Below are 5518 nucleotides of genomic sequence, written 5' to 3' on the forward strand. Positions count from 1 at the left end.
TGCAGATGTGTTGTGTTGAATTATTTCACTTTGAAGTCGACCAAACTTTGTGTAACACTTGTAATTCCCTCTCTCTCTCCCACCACCCCCAACCCCCAAGTTTTCTTTCCAGATGTTGCTGGGATGTAATTCACTCTTATACCAAATGCCCTTTCATTCATTCCCCCCCACCCCCACCTGCTACTCCATAACCCATAAGTGTTATGTTTCTGGAAGGGAGACTCAAAAATATTGCTTATGTGGCTCGTGGACTTTTCTCACATAGGGCAACCGGCCCTCAGCAGCCAAAAGGTTGGACCACCCCCTGCTTGTCTGCACGATTCAGCTTCATAATAACCTGCAGCTTTACAAAGCGAGCATTGGGGGAATGTAACGGGGATAAACCCTGTCCCTGTTTTCCACGGTCATTGTCCCCTCAACCCGTGTGTGAAGGAACGTGGGGGGGTTTTTGTGTGACTTGGTTTACAAGAAAAAAGTGCCACAATCCAATCAGGAGTTCCAGCCCTAAGTGCTAATTGGGCACCGACCACAGCTTAATGAGCACCAGGTAATGAGAACCAGAATAGAGCCGATTGCTTGAGAGAGTAGTGAGGAGAGCCTTGAGAAGATGGCTATAAAAAAAGTGGAGCTTCGTTTTCAAAATAAACCATTCCTTTTATTGTTAAAATCACTGTGCAAGTTTGGTTTTCCGGGCATGACCCACACTCTCATACACGGAGATTTGAGTGTAAGTATTAGTACTGATTTCCCTTTTAAGAAATCCTTCACCACCACTGCTCTGTTAGTAACTGCACAACAAATGCTGTGACTGTAGCACTCCTTAGAAGGATTTGGTGCTGTAGTTGGTCGCTCATCACAAGGGGGTGAAGCCATTCATTCTGTCTCCTCAAGGGGATGTTCATTGAGGCCCGTCTCAAGACCCTCCTCTTCGACCATGCCTTTGGTTACCCTCCTACCCCTACCCTTCCTACTCTCTATCCCTCCTGATCTCAATGCTTTTGCCCATATCCACTGACTGGTTATTATAAATCACAAGGTTATTGTGTTTCTGCCTTGGTCTGTCAGAGAGTAGATTGAACCCCACATCGGTCTTACGGGTTTCCTTTCAGATGATCAATTCATATTGAAAGATTCTGTGAGGAACGTTTCCTTCCACGGGCTAATCCCGGGTGTCAGTCTGGCTTAGTCAGTAATACTCTCACCTCCCAAGTCAGAAGGCTATGGGTTCAAGCCCCACGTCAGGAATTTGAGCTATTTGCTATTTCGACCCGTCCGCTCCTTCCGATTAGCGGGCAGCTCCAATTTCCCCACCCGACTGGCCCCACCCTCAGCTGTCAGGCCTTCAGCCTCTCTGCCCCCACCCTTTGGAACTCTGTCCTACAGACCTTTCACCTTACTCCCTCCCTTGCCTCCTTCAAGGAATATCTCAAACCCTGGCCTTTGACCCCTTCGTCCACCCTCTTAACCCAAACCTCCCCGCCCTCCACCCCTCCTGATCCCAACCCCTTTAGTCAGGTCCCAATCCCTGACTGTCTAGCGTCTTGGAACGTCCTCCTGAAGTGAGAGGTGCTGTTTAAATTTAATTTGTTGTTGTTGTTGAGCTCACAATCCAGACTGGCACATAACCAGGGAAAGGCACTGCGACTACCTTCAAATAGAAATTAAACCAAGACCTTTGTTTGTCAAGTGGGCATTATAGAGCCCATGGAACAGCTAAAAAGGCACAGGACACAATCCACCAGATAAAACTGGTGATTCAGTTCATTGCCATCTGCAGAACCTCACACTGTGCTGCCACGTTGCTTATAAATAGACAATGAGATCAAATGGGCAAAGGGCTTTCTTCCACTGAATGGATCTCGTGGCTGTGAATTTGTGTCTTAAAGTGTCAAACAGCGACCCTCAGTGGGGAACTGGAAGAGTTCAGTAGATCAGCATTCCAACCAGTACATCCTGTGTGACACAAGGGTTGATTTGAATGAAGAAGGCAGGCCCTTTGACCCGTCTGATCTCAAAACAAAATCTGATCTCATCACACCAGTACACTTACCTTATGTCCCCCCCTCTTCCCCCAAACACTGCATCAAGATGTTATTTTTATTCAGTCATGTTCCATTAAACGCTCCAGAACGATATCCAGGGTGAGGGGCAGTTGTTATTGTTGTTCTGCTCTCAGGTATCCTTCCTGGCAGGACACTCCATGCATTACACACTGCAGTGTGTGACAGTTGTAATGTATGGGTGCAATGGGTGTGTAGTATGCAGCTTTGAAGAAAAATCATACTTTCTGTTTTAATAAAGGAAGCAAAACTAACTGCTAAGATAAAATGTCTGCTAAGCAGACATGGAACCAGATAAGATCCCAGGTTCTCTCTCTCGGTATTATACATCTATTTATTGTTTCTGTCATCAACGTCAAAGCTACCTTTGCAGTAAGTGCTTCTGTTGAGCACTTCCCAGGATGGTGGCTGGTTTAACATCAAAAAGCTGTCTGGGATTTGGTGCTAAATCCACTGGGTATAAAGGTGATCCATTAAGTGCAACTGCTGACAGTGCTGTGGAGATAAGAAGCAGAGAGAGGCACGGACTGCTCTGGTTGGTGTCTTTTAATTGGGTCCCAGGCAAAGTGGACAGCAATAACTCTGACTTTTATCGAGCTATGGAACCAAGACATTAAAAAAGTCTCTTTCTCTTCCCCCCCTCTCCCCCCACCCTCTCCAATACACCCGCCCCCCACCCTGTCCAAACTCTCCAGCCCTCCCCACCCCTCCTACCCCATCCTTTCCAACCCAACCACCACCCCCCCACCCATTCCCAATCAAATTAATCCGAGCCATCCTTCACTGAGCTTTGGCATGTTAAAGGGAGTCAGGGCTAACAGGCACTGATAGACATGTTTATGTGTCAGCCCGGACAGTCATGAGGCTTTTATAATGCAGAGAAAGCATTCAGACGGCTTACAGTCACTGAACTAAATCTTCATTGCAAGGGGAAGGTTAAAGTTAAAAGCTTTCCCAATATTTGACTGTGCACTTGTGTGTGAATGGAACCTGCCCTTGCCTGTTTCACAGTGTTTTAGTTAACAGGAAGTTAGCAGAGTCTTCTTACAATAATCTCTTTCCGGCGATTTCCTCTCTCGATTTCACTCTCTTTTTTATTGTTTAATTTGGTTACAGCAAAGAATAACTATTGGGACTACAATCCTGATATGATTTATAGTCATTTGGGATGATGGGAGAGACAACAACTCTCCCGGTGTTCTGGCCAACAATTCCCCAGGGTAAAATTGGTCATTCACTTCATGGCTGTTTGCGAGACATTTGCGTAAATTGGCTGCCACGTTTGCCTACAAAATACATAGTCACTGCACTTTGCAGTAAATCCTGTGAAGCATTTTGAGACATCCTACTGACATGATAAGGTGCTGTATTAAATGTAAGGATTATTATTAGGTCATTCCTGGCAATCTTTCTTATTCACGCTCTACCTACTTTCTATCTCCATACCCACCTCTCTCTTGTCCGTTATCTCCCTTCTCTTTCACTCCTATGGTGTCTCTCCTTCTCAATTTCTCCTCTCTTTCCCCCCGCACTATCCCAGCTGCTCTGTGCTGCACCCGACACTGATGTGGGAGCGCAGGGGAATTGGGTGGATTAATATGACTTATTACAGCTTTATATCACTGGTGATAATATCACATACCGCATTTTCTCCTTATTACTCAAGCAGACTTTAATCAAAGGGCTTTGAGACGTCATGGCCATTTTTTTACTTTTTTCTTTATTCCTTTATTGCACACAAAATGTACGGTCAATCCACTTTGCAGCGCATCGTGTGAAGCGCTTTGAGACGTCTCGAAGATGTGATAAAGCGTTGTATCAAATGCAAGGATTAGTATTATTACTGCTGCTGTATAACATAATTTAATTTGCTTTGTTTTTACAAGCTTAAACACTCGGTGGATTTTTGGTCTATTCGATGTTACACAATGACTGGCAGTTGAATCAGTCGAAATTACGCAATGACAGTTGAAATTGCCTTTCTGAGATTTATTGGACAAAAGTGTTCCTGATTCTATCAGTGCAGCTTAGTGTTAGACGAACAAAGTAGTGGGGGTTGGGGGGAGATTCCTAAAATAGAGACGTTCTTGCTTTTTTTTTTTGCATTTGCTCGTTTTGGAAGGATCATAATTCCTGAGGGACTTTGACACCAAATGCCTTTGAAGCCTTGTGTCATGTTTGAGTCTTTCAAACACAGATGCTGGTCTGAACACTGTGCAGAAGGCTTCACACTTTAACGATCTCACACGTAAAATCAAACCCAGGATTCCTCTAAAGGGTGGGCAGCGAGAGCTGTGGAGCTGAGAGCTGAGAGCCTCCGCAACATCTCACAGTGGGAACAGTCTGTAATCTGATGCTGTACGAATAATATCTTATTATTCACAACACAGGGACAACGCAGGCCTCCTCTCTCATGGAGTCTCGTAACATAGTGGTCAGAGCACTCGCATCGCAAAGCAAGAGGACTGGGGTTCGATTCCCGGGCAGAACACAACCTTAGGCAAGTTTCCTTACTCCACACGCCTCTGTTTACGCAGCAGTAAGCAGGAACCTGAATGTTCGTCAATTGGCGGATCGCTTTTCTGGGGGTAATAATAATCCCTTCAAAAAATAATAACAATTTTGTCACTCAATTCACGGCTGTTTGTGGGACACCGCTGCGTGGAACTGGCTGCTGCATCTCGCCCACAAAATACACAATTAATCCACATTACAGTATATTCCGTGAAGCGCTTTGAGACGTCTCGACAACATGATAAGGTGCTATATCAAATGGAAGGATTACTATAGGATTATTATCACTGTGTTGTACAATCTGTACAATCTTGGTGGCTGAACCTTCATATTTTAATGTCTAGAAACCTCACCCGCTTTCTCTGTCTGTGTTTTAAGTCACACCTTAATGCCTCGTCTTTGACCATTCCATGCTCCTTTTCCCCCAAACAGTCTTTGTAAAGCGCTCCAAGAAGTTATCCTCAGTGAAGGGCTTTTTATATAAATTGTTGTTGACGTTGTAATGTTCAATCAAGCCTGTTAGCTCAAAGTGCTCTAGTGTGACTCAAACCCAGAACCTTCCAACTGAGAGCCAAGATTGCTACCAACCAAACCAGGCCAACACCTGTACTGAAGCAAGGATATTAAGGGAAATGGAAAACAGGAGGGAAATAAAAGGAATTGTTGAGTTGCCGAGTGACCTACTCCAGTTGTAGCGGTCCGTGTGAAGTCCATGTAGTCACTGACAGGTACGGCAGATCTGTAGTAGGTCTGGCAGCACAGTCAGTTCCTGTCTGGACAATTGTGGCTCAAAGGGAGCACTGATATTGAGTAGTTGGTTGAATGTTCCAATGAATGAATTTCACCCATGAAACTTGGTTAAGAATCCAAACCAGTACGGTTAGATTGGACTGCTGGTTTGCCAGTCACCTCACGCTGCTCACTGAACAGGATTTGGCTTAGAA

Source organism: Callorhinchus milii, unplaced genomic scaffold (assembly GCF_018977255.1).
Source record: "Callorhinchus milii isolate IMCB2004 unplaced genomic scaffold, IMCB_Cmil_1.0 Scaffold23, whole genome shotgun sequence".
Classification (NCBI taxonomy): Eukaryota; Metazoa; Chordata; class Chondrichthyes; order Chimaeriformes; family Callorhinchidae; genus Callorhinchus; species Callorhinchus milii.